A 16,322-nucleotide genomic window follows, 5' to 3' on the forward strand; every position below is an offset into this window, starting at 1 on the left:
TCAGCCCAGGTGGAATGCAGCAGGGAGGTTTCACCCAAGCAAGCTGAGGGGAGGGTTCCCAAAAGGTGTGGCCTCAAAACACTAACATGCTATGGATTAGTGGTGAATGGCATGGTGGACAGAAGTGCATATCTGACCTCCCAGCAGGTGAATCACAGCTGTTTACTGGGAGAGGAAAGGCGGCAGAAAGTGTGGTGCAACGCAAATGCACCAGGAGATGCACCAGATTGGTTTTGCTGGTGCATCTGCAGTGCGCTTTGCCCCCTCCTAGTCCACAACAGTGACTCACCTGCCAGGAGGCCAGGTATGCACCTCCTCTCGACCATGCCACACTACTGCTACAGCTAAGTGCAGTAGGGAGTAAAGAGAAACAGGATTTCCTTTTCTTTGCAATGACTCCTTATCCACCACAAATGAGCATGGATATTAATTACTGTTTTCCTTCCTCATAATACCAGAACCCAGGCTCATCTAATGAACCTGTAAAATGGTGAGAGATTTAAGATAGACAAAAGGAAGTGGTACTTCTTCACAAAGCACATTTGTTGATTTAGTTAACAGATTTGTAACCTGCTTTTCAAGCCAAGTTCTTCCCAAAGCGGCGTTATAATACACACACCAAAACATAAATCAAATATGATTTGAAAGCATTTGAAAGATCTACTTCATAATACCATTAGAACAAGCACAAAAGTAAGAGATTGTGAAACACAGCAAAATCAGACGGTAGCACCATTTCTAGTTCTAGTACATTTCTCTGTCACAAGAGGCGTTGATGGCCACCAACTCAGATGGCAACTTAGAAATTCATGGAAAATGAGGCTATGAAAGACTACTGGAGAGATGGTGGCTACATGCCACCTCCATTTGTACAGAGGACTTTTGCTCTCATAGTTGGCCACTGAAGGAGGATGCTGAGCGACATAAGCCTTTGGTCTGATCCAAAAGGACCCTTCTTATGTTCTGAAAAGTCCCACTGTGGTCATAAGAAGCTGTGCATAGGATTGCATCCTTAGTCTGCTCACCACCACCCAGTTTCTGGTATCTCTTCCTTTAAGGAAGCAAACTGGCTTTGCTTTTAACCACAAAAACGTAGGCAGTAATTCTTTTTGAAAAAAATCCTGAAAGTGGAGGTTCTCATGATTTCAGCAGTTAGGATTTTAAAAACAACGTATAATGGAAAAAACCCACAATACACTTAAGGGTATTGGCAACATCCTGTACATTTAACTAGTCAATGGAACTGTGCAATTGTATGTTAAATGGAAATACACATATTGTGACTTCTGTGGAATCCCATGAATTTCACAGACACACTGTTGAGCAGATTAGCAGGTCTAGACTCCTTGGGGATTTATGTACTTTAAGGTTCTCTCTCTAATCCAATTTAGAGGTAATGATCATTGAAATCAGTGGTATTTATTTCTGAATAATCATGGCTCGCATTAGGCTGCAGTTCTATACACACTTACTTAGAAGTAAGTTTCACCGAGTTCCTTACTTCCATGTAAACATACATAACAGGGGAAAGTATGTTTATTTGGACTGTACGTTCAACTGAAATTAATGTGACTCCTATGAAAGTATGGAAGGAATAGGATGAAAAGAATAGCACACAAGGGAAAATATCCCCCGTTTCAGCTTTTCCTACTGCAGGGCTATAGTGTAGGGATGGGGAACCAGTCAGTGTAGACAGGGATGAGCCAGGGATGTTGTTGGACTCCAACACCCATCATTTCCAGGCAGCATAGTAAATATTCAAGGATGATGGGAGCTGGAGTCCAACGACATCTGAATGGAAACAAGTCCCACCATCCCTGGCGCTGACAATACTGTTGATGGAAAAATGAATAAAGGAGAATTCCTGGATGCCAAAATCCAAGTCTGGGGCAAGTACTCATTGGTGAGAGAACTCCAGCCTACATGAACTCAGCATGTAGAGAGGTTTGAGCTGGTGACTCCAATTCAACTGCACAGCTCTCAAAATCACTCTTTTGAGTTCCTATACCAATAAATTTAGGAACTTTCACTTTGTAACTAAGCTAAGGTTTACTGCCTGTGCAATCATTCTGAAACACATGAATCTGGCCTTTGGGGAAATTTGTAAGTACAATCATTTTTAACCTTACCATATGTGTGCTCTTTTCTTATGCTGGGGGGAAGAGGGAAACTTGGGAAAGAAACTTTCAGGGGGGCTTTTGGAATGCACTTGGAGAGGCATATTCTAAAGGTCAAATGGCCTCTATTTCCATGCTTTACTTTGCTGCCTGTGCTGTGATTTTACATATCTGTTGGGGATTCCTTGGCCTCCAGGAATTCTCCCTTCTATATTTTGTCACTTCAACCAACAAATACTAAGTGCGCTGGATGCACTCTTTTTAAGTCAGCTTCCTAGTTCTGATGAGTTTTAACCCCAGCAACCTCAAGGTGGCCGCAGGTCCCTCCCCCTCCTGTAGTGGAGGCGAAGCTGCACCTGCTGACATTCTCCCTTCCATAGACCCCCCTCCCCCTTGCAAGGCCCCTTTACTCAGAACTAAGCCCCACTGAAACCAACGGGACTGACTCTCGAGTAAGCGTACAGAACCCCCCGCTAACCAGCAGGCTAAGCTTGCTGCTGCACGCAGGAGCCCAGAAGCAGCAGCCCGAGGCTCGAGCAAGTGCCGAGAGTCGCCCCATAACTGCGGTCCGCGTGTCTCCCTCCGCCCCGGAGCAAGGCCGGCGGGACTCCCCCTCCCCCGGGACCCGCGTCCCAGCGCCACGCTCCTCTCCGAGTGGGGAATCACGTGGGGACCCTCGCGGCCGTCTGGCCCCGTCTCGGAAGCCAATCGGTGCGCGTGCCGCGAGGGGGCTTGGAGGCGCCTAGGAGCCCGAGCGCGCGCAGCAGGGACGCGGCCGCTTAAAAGGGCTGCGCGGAGAGAAAGGCAGCCGCGCGTTCTTCCGCGGCAGCGGCAGCGCCGCCGGACCTCACCGGGCAAGGTTAGTTGCGTCGTGCCCTCCTTTTGGGGTGCAAAGCCGGGCTGGCTGGGCAGAAACTGCCGTTGAGCTCTCTGCCTGCCGCGGGCGGGGGGAGCTTTGCAAACCCCCAGCGAGTCCCTTGGGCTGGGGGACTGGGACTGGGGAGAGGGAGTCTTCTGCCGCTGCTTCCTCAGGTGTGTTGCATAGTCTTGTTTCACTGGCCGCCTAACTTTCTTTCGTAAACTTAGAGCGTAGCTTCTCTTTTTTCTCTCTTTTTTTTTTTGCGGGGAAGGAGAGGTAGTTACTAAACTACGGAACTCGCTGCCACAGCATGTCGCGACAGCCACTAACCTGGATGGCTTTTAAAAGAGGAGGATGAGACAAATTGGTGGAGGTGGAGGCTATTAGCCGTGATGGCTCTGCCCTGCCTTCGTGGGCAGAGGCAATTACGCTGCTTGAATGCCAGTTGCTGAAAACCACAGGAGGTGGGGGGGGGAGTGTTCTGGTGCTCAGGTTTCCCACCTGGTTGGCCACTTTGAGGACAGGATGCTGGAGTGGACTGGATGAGCCACTGACCTGGTCCAGCAGGCTCTTCTCATGTTCTTGTGTCTGTGATGGGGGGGCGGAGGGAGAACCTCTTTGCTTCTTCCTAATGGATTGTGCTGCTCAGCACATTTTTAAAAGAAGTAAATTTCCATTGAAAACAGAGTATCTCATTTCTGAATGTCTTGGGGTTTTTAAAACAACTTGCAGAGCGATACTAATTGTGCTTTTACTTTGGAGCAAATCCCATTATTTCCAGTTAGACTCAAGAGTGCAATCCTGTATTCCGAAGTTAGCCCTGCTGAGTTCAATTCCCAAGTACTTGGGGATCCAATCCTCCATGTACTGACTTGGAAGTTCCATTTTCTGAGGGGAAAAATGCCTGGGATCAGACTGCAGTTTCGGAGTTAGTGTTTTAAGATTGCAGCCTCACTGGAATGTGAGGTCCTGAGATAAGCACTACATTTATTAAAGGGAAATGTCCTGGGAGGTGCTTTGTACCAGGGCACACTATGTACCCAGCACTGTCTCTGGCTGGGAACAGTTCTCCAAAATCTCTGAGCAGACAACCTTCACATCACCTGTGATATTTTCTTTTAACTCGAGGTGCCAAGGGTAGAAGTTGACTTTCTGCATGCAAGCGCAGTACTGTGATCCTCCCCTTCCTTAGTCTTTGGAAACATTTGCCCTTAATTCTGACTGTGTAGGACAGTGATGGGAGGCATGCTTTGCACATGCTCAGAGGCACATGAAGGAGTGAGCAGAGCTGGGCCTGCTGCCCCTCCCCAGTCTGGTGAAGGTGTGAATAGAGCCTACCTTGCCTACAAGTTGCTTTCTTATAGACCCTCTCAATGAGATTGGGAACCCTACAGGAGATGGGGTTTCTGATCATTTATCCAGAGCAGGAATAGCCAATATGGTATATTCCAGATGTTGCATACGACAACTCCCGTGGTCTGTGACCACTGCCCATTGTGACTAGGGCTGATGGGAGTTGTAGTGCTAAAAAAATGGAGGACATCATGTTGACTACATCTGATCCAGAGCTGGCTCTGTTCTGACCTTTAGCAGACTACGTGCGTGTAGGGGATGTGGACAGCAGGGACAGTTTTTGCATGCACCCCCCCCCTCTCTCTCTCTCACACACACACGGTATCTTAACTGGACTAGGCCATATTATCATGCCTACTCCAAGCAGCTGGTTCTTGGACTTGAGGTATGATGCTATTCAGAAGTAAATCCTGCTGTTTTCCATGAGGCTTGTAAGCATGCAGTCTTTTGTAAACCGCTTTGAGGTGTAAATAAATTAAAGGTTCTAATCTTGAATTCCATTCATCCCCAGCTCATTGAAACTTTGGCTGCAATGAAAGTAAACATCTGGGGCTGACTGAGGCATATATCTTAATGCCAAAAGATGCAAGCTATAATAAAATCCCAGCAGTATGTTCCTTATGGCTGCAATCCTGTACTTGCTTACCTGGGAGGAAGCTTTACTGAACTCAGTTGAACCTACTTCTGGGTAGGCAGGCTGCCAGGTAAATGCCTCTGGGTTTTTTTAAAAAAAATGTGGTTTTTTTGTATTAAACCGTCTGTCTTTTGCATAGGTAAGAATGCACTCTTACCCTCTATGTTAGTCTACTCTATACTTTCAAGCATATCACACTAGGAGCTGTGGGCCTGCATCATCCTGGGATATGTGTGTAATGAGCTGAATATTATTATTATTATTATTATTATTATTATTATTATTATTATTATAATACCATTCTATACCTGGTGGTATATAAAACCACAAAATACATAATCAAAATGCACTAGCTGCCTGAGCACATCAATCTTTGACAGGTATCCTATGCAGACACAACTTAAGGCTTGAGTTTGACAGAAGCTGATGAGCGTTTGAAACTAGTCACTTTGAGCCTTTGTCTTTTTTTGGTCATCCATTGCAAATGGGTTCAGAGTTGTCAGGAAGTCAAAGCATTGCAACAAAATCAGCTGCACAAGCTGGAAGCATGTTTTACATTTAATTGCACTGGAGCTTTCTTCCCAGTACATGTACTTGGGCTCTTGGACTTAATGTGGATTTAGCCCAGTCCTCTCTATGTTCACCTTGAAGTAAATCCCACTGTGTCTTAGCATGGCTTATACTGGAATAAGGGTAACCAGGAGTTGTGTTTGAGTAGCTATTGAGTTTCACTCTTGGGGGAATATAGCAGGGTTCCTGGATTACACAGAGCTTTTCTTTAGATTGTTGGCTAACGTAGTTCAAAAATATTTGGATGTCCTATAATGGTTGACAGGCAACTTCAAGTCCTACAAATGGCTTTTGATTTCTAGGGTAAAAAGTGTTGTCTCTTCTTTTGGAACACAAGGCAATAGATACCAATGGTATGATTTAAATGGCAACATGGAAGTCTGGCTGAAGCATGGATGACTAGAAATGGGAACCATATATTCTGCAATGCACTCTTGGGGTCTTGTAAAGTTGATGTCTTTTAAACATTTGTCGTCTTTTTGGGGTTTATTATTTCTCTTACCCAAAACATATTACTTTGATCTCACAAGCTTTGTGTCTTACTGCTTTGCTGTAAGATAGTAGCTTTATAGCAGCTGAGAAATGCAGATTTAAGTGTCACTGTTAGTTTATTTGCAATGATGAGAGTGGCCATCTCCTATACTTGAGAGACACTCTGCGCAAAAGGAAAATGTTGCTATGCGACAGAAACATTGTTACTCCAAAAAATATTCTCTGGAGTCTGTGGTTCCATAAAGGACCAGTTGAGAGCCACTGAAGTCAGGGGGGCTTCCTAATAAGTAAATAAGACTGCAAAACTATCCCCGGCTCCTGGGAGCGAGCCTCACTGAATTCAATGACTTACTTCTGAGTAGACCAGGTTAAGATTGCTGGGTAAGTTAGTGCATTTTCTGGTGTGGATGGGTACGCATTTCTACTGAAAGTTTGGTATTGCAATAAAATGGTTAAAGGCTGTAGAAGATGGAGTGAGGCCTCAATTCAGTTCTTCCTTACTTGTGTGCTGTATAGGTCATAGCAAAGGTGACTAATCTTTAGACCTCCACAAGTTGTTGGACTCCAGCTCCCATAAGCCACAGCAAGCAAAGCCGGGGGTCAGGTATGATGGAAGTTGGAACCACACAACACCTAGAGGGCCAGAGGTTAGCCACCACTGCACAATATTGATACATGATAAAATCAGAAGTTGTTGTTACTAAATTGTCACTTCTGACATTCTTGAGGCTGGAAAATATATACCTGGAGCTAGGCTGAATAGGCACATTAAAACATTCTCTTAGCACTTAAGATTTCAGGGGGTGGTGTGTATGTGTGTGTCAGCCCCAAACAATTGGTACCATGTTGTTATCAATTAAGAATTTGATATATTTTTCCATCTCATCTAACAAAATGAGGAAGCCATACTTGCCCTGCTTTGGGGGGGGGGGGCGTTCAACTCACCTTCAGAATGAAGCAGGAAGCTACTGATTTTCCACCCATCCCCCTTTTATTTTTATTTTTTTAAAAAAAGCATACTTCTCAGATGAAATAGAGGTTTTTTGAAACATCAGTCTGCTCTGCTGTTTTCCAAAGAAACTCCTAATTGCACTTCTAATTGATGTTGTGGATTACAATTTGGTTGTAATATATCTGAAGAGACTAGGTTTTTGTGTTGTGGTCAAGAGAATCATATTCCACATTTTTGAAAGATGACTTCTGCATCCCTTGAGGTAAAGTCTGCTGGAAAAATTATAACTGTTGGTTTTTGCTGTATTGATAGTACATAAGCTGAGGAGGCAAACACTGGCATTCTAGATTGCATGAGGTGAAGTCTATTTACAGGGAAAGTGCTTTTCACCATAGTTTGGTTCTGGAAATGGAAGTTGTAGGGCAGTGCAAGATCTAGGCTTAAGACCAAACTCATTATAGATATTGCACAAGATTAGTATTAGAGGCAGTTTTTATCACAGTAGCCTTACTCAGGTCAACAAAACTGTGCATAGAATTGCTTTGAAGTGGACTCTTGTGTTTTCAGATGTTGATAATGCTCTGTAATTCTCAGTCATGTAACAGGATTTGTGGATCAAGGACCCTTGAAGTGGTTTTTTTTAAAAAGTGCTTAATTGAAACCACATCATGAAGTGTTTGTGCTTTTTACCTAATCTGTAGCTAACTAGTTAATACAATTTGCCTTAAAATCCCTGGCCCAACAGTGCTGTTGGGAAGGTTACAGTACTGGTGCTTTTGTTTTTCTCATTAGCCAGACTTTGGCTCCTGGATAATATTGTGGTCACTGGACAGTGTGAATGGAAATAGGATTAAAAGTAGTCCCTAATCTGTTAATGCATGGTGCACCAACTCACTTTGGGCCTTTCCCGTAGATCGGTTTCTATCACAACGAATGTATGTATGTTTCTGAGTTGCACAGAATCCAGGTTTTTCTTCTTCCTATGTAAGAAAGCACTTCTGTTTAGGCGACGTCTCCTATTCCTAGCATTCAGACAGCCATCTATTGTCACTGGGGAAAATGCATTCCTTTCTTCAGCTGGTGGGACCATTCTCATTGGGAGTGCTGTCTGAAATGTGAGCCTGAAATGACACTATTGGAAGATGCTTGTAAATGGCAACATAAGAGCTACCACAACTTCTCCTCCACTAATGCTGCCCTCATCCTATCCCATGTTGGTGTTCCCCAATGCTTGGTCTGCATGGGAATTGAAGTGGAGACTGAGAAGTCCTGTGGAAAATGTCAGCATAATTTCAGCTCCAGTGTGAGTTCACTCCATACAGAATGAATGTGTGTGGTCCAGTCTTTCTTTAAAACATTTCAAATGAAAATTCCTAGGGCAATTAAAAACTACGGTAATCAGTAAAACAGTTTGCAACTGTTAAATACAGTGCTAAAACAAAAACACACCAGATGTTAAAAGGCTGGGAAAATATTTGCTGAGTGCTAAAAAGTTGTTGGCATAGGTACCAGGCGAGTTTTCCTAGGGAGGGATTTCACAAGCAGGCAACACAACCAGAAAGGCCCTCTCCTCTGTTGCCATCCACTACACTTCACACGAGAAGTTTAAGGCAGCCATTGCTGACCTGGTGCTGATGATTTGGCTGCAACTCCCATCAGCCTCAGCCAGTGGTTGGTTTAAGAAAACGGAGTAGCAGTACCTTCTTCCTATTCAGGGAAGCTTCAAGTATCTTGCCAGCTTCTCTACCTCTCTTCCTCATCCCCCCCCCATTCCACCTTTACATGTTATTATGCTCATGTGTTCTGCCTTACAGCTGAAAAAAAACAGGAAGGGATATTTGATGCTGGAAGAGATGGGTGCATTATTGAAGCATGGGCATAGCCAAGGGGGCAGGGCCCCCCCAGATCAAGTGAAACAATAAAAATACTTAACAAAAAAAACTGAGGTTCTGCCTCCACCCCAGCATAAATCCTTGCTGTGCCCATATTTTGGAGCATGACCAGAACTCTTCACGTCACCTAGTTGCTGCAGATACCAACCCTCCTGGAAACAGTTTTCTTGGGCATAGCAAATGGGTGGAATGTGTCAGAGGCGCCAAGCGTGTCAAGTATTCTCCCGCTGTGGTCTGGGATGTTCATGGAGGTTGCCCCAGTCATGTCTGACATGGTCCAGAGGTGATGAAAATACCATTTGTTTCGCCATGCAGAAGAATTGGGGAAGCAGCCCTCTGGATCAGGTATGCACAAAGAAGCTTGATGGACATGGTTTTGTGCATCACTGGAGTTCATCGCGGATTCCACTTTGCCCAAGTCTGGAGTGGACTGCAGACGCCAAAGTGGTATGGAACCATTCTGCTCTCCACCTAAACTTTGCATATCTTGCCAAAACTAGCAGTGCTGGATTTAGGGCACAGGACGTTAAGCCGAGGGGGTGCAAAATAATAATAATAATTAATAATAATAATAATAATGCTGCCAATACAATATTACCAAAGTCCACCCCAGAAACTAGGAGCCCAGCGAGTTTGGCAAGATCTTAAATTCAGATTGCATCATTGCATACCATACTCGTTGGCTTTGGCAGTAACTAGTTCTTGCCTACACATGGAATTATTTTAATGTTGTAGACATAGATCTTCAATATTAATAGGGAATGATTCATCCACACTAATTATGCCTTTATACAACCCACTGGAGTGCGTGTGTTTGTGTGGCTGAGTTTTTCTTGGATTGTTTTTTTAGCTAAAAACTGATTAATCTTGAGGCTTTAGTCATTTTGATTACCATGATCAGCTGAGCTCTGAATGCAGAATGAATCTGCCTGTAGATTCTGAGGAGTTTCTGTGATGGCATTTGCTCAGTTTACTCTCCTAATTGCATTATTTAGGAACCTTCAAGGAAGTGGAGCATTTCTTTAGTTTGCTGAGGGGGTGGAGTCGGTGTGTGGGTGTGTGTAACTGAGCATCCTTGGTTGCAAAGTTGCTAGTTCTCAGATGGGTGTCTGTATCTCGGATTTCGACTATGCAAAGCATATGTTTGAACCTAAAGCTGTGTTAGTGCAATAAGCACGCTAAATGATAACATATGCTTAGGAATCTGTAATCAGCATGCTCTCAGCTGACTCATTGCACTAAGACTTTTTGATGAATTATACTAATGGTAAATTGTCAACTAAAGCTTTCTAATGGTACCTCTTCCCAGAAATTATATGAAGCAAATCAGGTTTGTTGAAGAGATAAGAGACTGGCATTAAGGGAAGATCTTGGAAACATTAACTTGTGCCTTTTGAAGCATTATACATTAGCAAATGAGATGCACATTGAGAGCTAAATAGTGTTCTTTCCTAGTTGAGTTTCCCTCATTATCCAATGTAGATTTGCAGTTTGGTTGTTTTGACTTCATTGAAATCTGGATTTGATGTTAATTGGTCTGATTAATTATCTTTCAATGTAATCAGTGCAAGTCCAAGGCTGATTTGCATAGCCATTAATCCTGTTTAGAAAGAGAAAGTGCAGGGCTCACTGAATATAAATGGCAAGTATGCACAACATAAAGTGTGCATCCATTATACCTGAAATGTGCTGTTACACGCTTTACGCACCTCATGTCTTCACAGAAATGAAAGCTACAAATAGTACATTCAAATACTACACATCTTCTGATATTTGTTGCTAAAGTTTATATTTGTACTGTCAAAATTTCAAAAGACACAGAGATCTTGGAGTACTTAAAATGGCCAGATTATCATTCTTATTTTTTTTTGGGGGGGGAACCACTCCTCTTTAGAAGACTAAATGTTGAAAGAAGGATTTATACAAATCAGCAAGAATACTGAAATCTAGAATGAATATAAATTAGATCAAGGAAAGTTCATTCAATTCAATACTTTCTCTTAATATGGTTGGTATCTGACTAAGCTACGCTTAGAGTAGACTAGTTGAAACAGAGTCACAGAATCAGTGTTGGATGGCACCATGAGGGTCATCAAGGCCAACCTCCTGCAATGCAGGAATTTTTTTGCCCAACGTGGGGCTCAAACCCATAACCCTGAAATTTATAGTCTCACGCTCTACCGACTGAGCTATCTCTCTGAGTTAGTCATAACTAGCTTGCACGCTCCTTAAGTAAGGGGCCACTGACCTTTTGGGGCCTGTGGTCGTATTTGCAAACCAGGGAAAACTGCAATGGGCATGACATGCAACTTTCCTCTCCCTAGCAATAATCCCCATTGAAAGTGCCTCTGTGCAAAATTAGTGGGGGGGGGGGAGTGTTCTGTTGGTTAAGGATGAATAATTTACTTGGGGAACAAGACCTTGGGAGAACCAAGAAGGCTTTTGCAAGCAGCTATGTGCCTGTGAATGCTGTTAGCAAGCCATATAAATTGTTTCAGTATGGTATACGTAAAGGGATTACACAGTTTGATAAACTCAGTAACAGTGCATAAGGTCTATAAAGTACAATTGTAGTAACTTTGTCCATAAGCCTCGTGCCACATCCTTGGATTGTAAGTAATCTTGCCGGCCTGTGGTATAATTTTATACAACAAATAATTGGGATACTACTATTACTGCCCCCTTCATGGATCACTGCCTTGCCGTGGCGAAGGGGCTTGAATAACTCAGAGAAGCTATGAGCTATGCCGTGCAGGGCCACCCAAGATGGACAGGTCATAGTGGAGAGTTTTGACCAAACGTGATCCGCCTGGAGCAGGAACCGGCAAGCCACTCCAGTATCCCTGCCAAGAAAACTCCATGGACAAAGACAACAGGCATATAAAAGTTATGATGCTGGAAGATGAGCCCCTCAGGTCGGAAGGCGTCCAACATGCTACTGAGGAAGAGTGGAGGACAAGTACAAGTAGATTCAGAGCTGATGAAGCGGCTGGGCCAAAGCCGAAAGGACGCTCAGTTGCGGATATGCCTGGAAGCGAAAGGAAAGTCCAATGCTGTAAAGAAAAATATTGCATAGGAACCTGGAATGTAAGAACCATGAGTAAGTTGGATGTGGTCAAAAATGAGATGGCAAGAATAAATATTGACATCCTGGGCATCAGTGAACTAAAATGGACAGGAATGGGCGAATTCAGTTTGGATGACCATCATATCTACTACTGTGGGCAAGAATCCCGTAAAAGAAATGGAGTGGCCCTCATAGTCAACAAAAGAGTGGCGAAAGCTGTACTGGGATGCAATCTCAAAAATGATAGAATGATCTCGATACGAATCCAAGGCAGACCTCTTAACATCACAGTAATTCAAGTTTATGCACCAACCACTGGTGCTGAAGAAACTGAAATTGACCAATTCTATGAAGACTTACAACACCTTCTAGAAATGACACCAAAGAAGGATGTTCTTCTCATTATAGGGGATTGGAATGCTAAAGTAGGGAGTCAAGAGATAAAAGGAACAACTGGCAAGTTTGGCCTTGGAGTTCAAAACGAAGCAGGGCAAAGGCTAATAGAGTTTTGCCAAGAGAACAAGCTGGTCATCACAAACACTCTTTTCCAACAACACAAGAGACGACTCTACACATGGACATCACCAGATGGGCAGCATTGAAATCAGATTGATTATATTCTCTGCAGCCAAAGATGGAGAAGCTCTATACAGTCAGCAAAAACAAGACCTGGAGCTGACTGTGGCTCAGATCATCAGCTTCTTATAGCAAAATTCAAGCTTAAATTGAAGAAAGTAGGAAAAACCACTGTGCCGGTAAGATACAATCTAAGTCAAATCCCTTATGAATACACAGTGGAAGTGAGGAACAGGTTTAAGGATTTAGATTTGGTGGACAGAGTGCCTGAAGAACTATGGATGGAGGCTCGTAACATTATACAGGAGGCAGCAACTAAAACCATCCCAATGAAAAGGAAATGCAAGAAAGCAAAGTGGCTGTCCAACGAGGCCTTACAAATAGCGGGGGAGAGAAGGCAAGCAAAATGTGAGGGAGATAGTGAAAGATACAGGAAATTGAATGCAGATTTCCAAAAAATAGCAAGGAGAGACAAGAAGGCCTTCTTAAACGAGCAATGCAAAGAAATAGAAGAAAACAATAAAATGGGAAAAACCAGAGATCTGTTCAAGAAAATTGGAGATATGAAAGGAACATTTCGTACAAATATCACCATAATAAAAGACAAAAGTGGAAAGGACTTAACAGAAGCAGAAGTCATCAAGAAGAGGTGGCAACAGTGGCGTAGCGTGGGGGGTGCAGGGGGGGCCGGCTGCACCGGGCGCAACATCTGGGGGGGCGCGCTCGCACTCGCAGCTCTCTGCCCCTACCTGGCTCACTCACTCTCCCCGGGTTAGGGGGCGCAAATTACTTGCCTTGCCCCGGGTGCTGACAACCCACGCTACGCCACTGGGTGGCAAGAATACACAGAGGAATTATACCAGAAAGATATGAATGTCTCGTACACCCCAGGTAGTGTGGTTGCTGACCTTGAGCCAGACATCCTGGAGAGTGAAATTAAATGGGCCTTAGAAAGCATTGCTAATAGCAAGGCCAGTGGAAGTGATGATATTCCAGCTGAACTATTAAAAATTTTAAACAATGGTGCTGTTAAGGTGCTACACTCAATATGCAAGCAAATTTGGAAAACTCAGCAGTGGCCAGAGGATTGGAGAAGATCAGTCTACATCCCAATCCCAAAGAAGGGCAGTGCCAAAGAATGCTCCAACTATCGCACAATTGCACTCATTTCACACGCTAGCAAGGTTATGCTTAAAATTCTACAAGGCAGGCTTAAGCAGTATGTGGACCGAGAACTCCCAGAAGTGCAAGCTGGATTTCGAAGGGGCAGAGGAACCAGAGACCAAATTGCAAACATGCGCTGGATTATGGAGAAAGCTAGAGAGTTCCAGAAAGACATCTACTTCTGCTTCATTGACTATGCAAAAGCCTTTGACTGTGTCGACCACAGCAAACTATGGCAAGTTCTTAAAGAAATGGGGGTGCCTGATCATCTCATCTGTTTCCTGAGAAATCTCTATGTGGGACAAGAAGCTACAGTTAGAACTGGATATGGAACAACTGATTGGTTCAAAATTGGGAAAGGAGTACGGCAAGGCTGCATATTGTCTCCCTGCTTATTCAACTTATATGCAGAATTCATCATGCGAAAGGCTGGGCTGGATGAATCCCAAGCCGGAATTAAGATCGCCGGAAGAAATATCAACAACCTCAGATATGCAGATGACACAACCTTGATGGCAGAAAGTGAGGAAGAATTAAAGAACCTTTTAATGAGGGTGAAAGAGGAGAGCGCAAAATATGGTCTGAAGCTCAACATCAAAAAAACTAAGATCATGGCCACTGGTCCCATCACCTCCTGGCAAATAGAAGGGGAAGAAATGGAGGCAGTGAGAGATTTTACTTTCTTGGGCTCCCTGATCACTGCAGATGGTGACAGCAGTCACAAAATTAAAAGACGCCTTCTCCTTGGGAGAAAGGCGATGGCAAACCTAGACAGCATCTTAAAAAGCAGAGACATCACCTTGCCAACAAAGGTCCATATAGTTAAAGCCATGGTTTTCCCAGTAGTGATGTATGGAAGTGAGAGCTGGACCATAAAGAAGGCTGATCGCCGAAGAATTGATGCTTTTGAATTATGGTGCTGGAGGAGACTCTTGAGAGTCCCATGGACTGCAAGAAGATCAAACGCATCCATTCTTAAGGAAATTAGCCCTGGGTGCTCACTGGAAGGACAGATCGTGAAGCTGAGGCTCCAATACTTTGGCCACCTCATGAGAAGAGAAGACTCCCTGGAAAAGACCCGGATGTTGGGAAAGATTGAGGGCACAAGGAGAAGGGGACGACAGAAGACGAGATGGTTAGACAGTGTTCTCGAAGCTACAAACATGAGTCTGACCAGACTGCGGGAGGCAGTAGAAGACAAGAGTGCCTGACGTGCTCTGGTCCATGGGGTCACGAAGAGTCGGACATGACTAAACGACTAAACAACAACAACTATTACTGCTGCTGCTGCTACTACTGCTACTACTACTATCTGCACCATTTTTCTTTCAATTCAGTGATGTAACCATGCATCTAAGGGGCATATCAGTTACCTCAGGAAGCATGTGATCTCAATGTGCCATTTCCTGAGATAACAGTGAGGTGTGGCAGATGAGAGAGAGCTATGCTTAACCTCTTCCATGTCCACCATGAGGCCACCCCTCCCTTGGCCTCGCTTCTGGTGCTGGAGTTCAGCTTGCAGGGGCACCTGTAAAATGACAGGTACATTCTCAGGAAAATATCAGTGGGTGGGAAAAGAGTTAATGGTATTCACTGACTCGCTCTGGAAAATACCCTCATGGTCACATTAGCCTTAGGATGTAAATAATAGAATTTGGAATCCTGTGTTTTCCTTGTGTAGGTTGGCCCCAATCATCTTGTACAATTTCAGTTTAGAAGCTATTCGTGTAAGTTGGTGGAAGAGATGTCATTGGCTGACACTGGTATAAACAGAAATGCATCCCACATCACCTCTTTTTAAAGAAGCAATGAATTGAAAGAATTAATACTAATTGGAATGCGTGCCAAGACTGACAACTATATCCACTCTGTTCCTAGCCTTCAAAGTGACATTACAGAGTACTCCACAAATAAATAATAACTATATTTTTGTCCATTTCATTCACATATTTGGGACATTTGCCAGCCTTTGAGACTTGCAGGCGTCATTATTCATGAATTGCTGTGTTGTGGGAAGAAGCTTGCCATGGCGGGTGTGTTGTATGGGTATTTATGGCCATTTATAGCTCGACACTGGTTCACTTTCATGAAATCAGATGTGCAGAATATCTTCTTTTGTTTGCCTTAAACCATAAGGAATCTCCAAACTTTCGGCCTCTGTCTCTCCTGCCATATAATGTGTGAGTTAAAGTCTGCCCTATTTCATGGAAACGGTTGTAACAGTTAATGAAGTGTGACACATTTATGTCGTGCTTTTCACTAAGTGTTACAATTTGTTGTTGCTTCAAGAAAATAAGAACATAATACTAAACTGTTAAGCTGGTCAAAATGTGCCTTAAGAACCAGATGCAGCATTTCCCAGCTAATTCAATTAAGTAGAGAGAGGGGCCATTGTATACAGTGTGGCAACTTGTTGTCTCCCCCTCCCCTCTCTGCCCATGCTAGGACCAAAGGAACTTGTGAGGTAAAGGCTTGTTTGGCATAAGAAAAGTTTCTGGGGGACATAAACCAAGAGAAGAAAAGATAATCGGTCAAGTAAGCATTGGCCGTGAACAACTGCAGGGAATGAAAGGTGCAAAATGTACAGCTAGTTCCTGGGTTTCCCAGAAGACTTCCTTGGACTGGTTCATAAACAGAAATTTTGGT

The 16,322-nt window shown here is 43.8% G+C and overlaps 1 protein-coding gene across 4 annotated transcripts in view; it reads left to right on the top strand.

Moving 5' to 3' along the window:
- The first annotated feature begins 2,737 nt into the window (after positions 1-2,737).
- The window catches only part of PPFIBP2 (PPFIA binding protein 2), a 104,350-nt gene continuing 90,765 nt past the window's right edge, over positions 2,738-16,322 (top strand). For 3 of the 4 annotated variants that reach the window (XM_053390634.1, XM_053390660.1, XM_053390651.1), the window contains exon 1: positions 2,738-2,976. The gene's annotated coding sequence lies outside the window, so the exon portion shown is untranslated. The remainder of the gene's footprint in view (positions 2,977-16,322) is intronic. The other variant, XM_053390668.1, reaches the window with a different exon arrangement.

Source organism: Podarcis raffonei, chromosome 1, assembly GCF_027172205.1.
Source record: "Podarcis raffonei isolate rPodRaf1 chromosome 1, rPodRaf1.pri, whole genome shotgun sequence".
Lineage (NCBI taxonomy): Eukaryota > Metazoa > Chordata > Lepidosauria > Squamata > Lacertidae > Podarcis > Podarcis raffonei.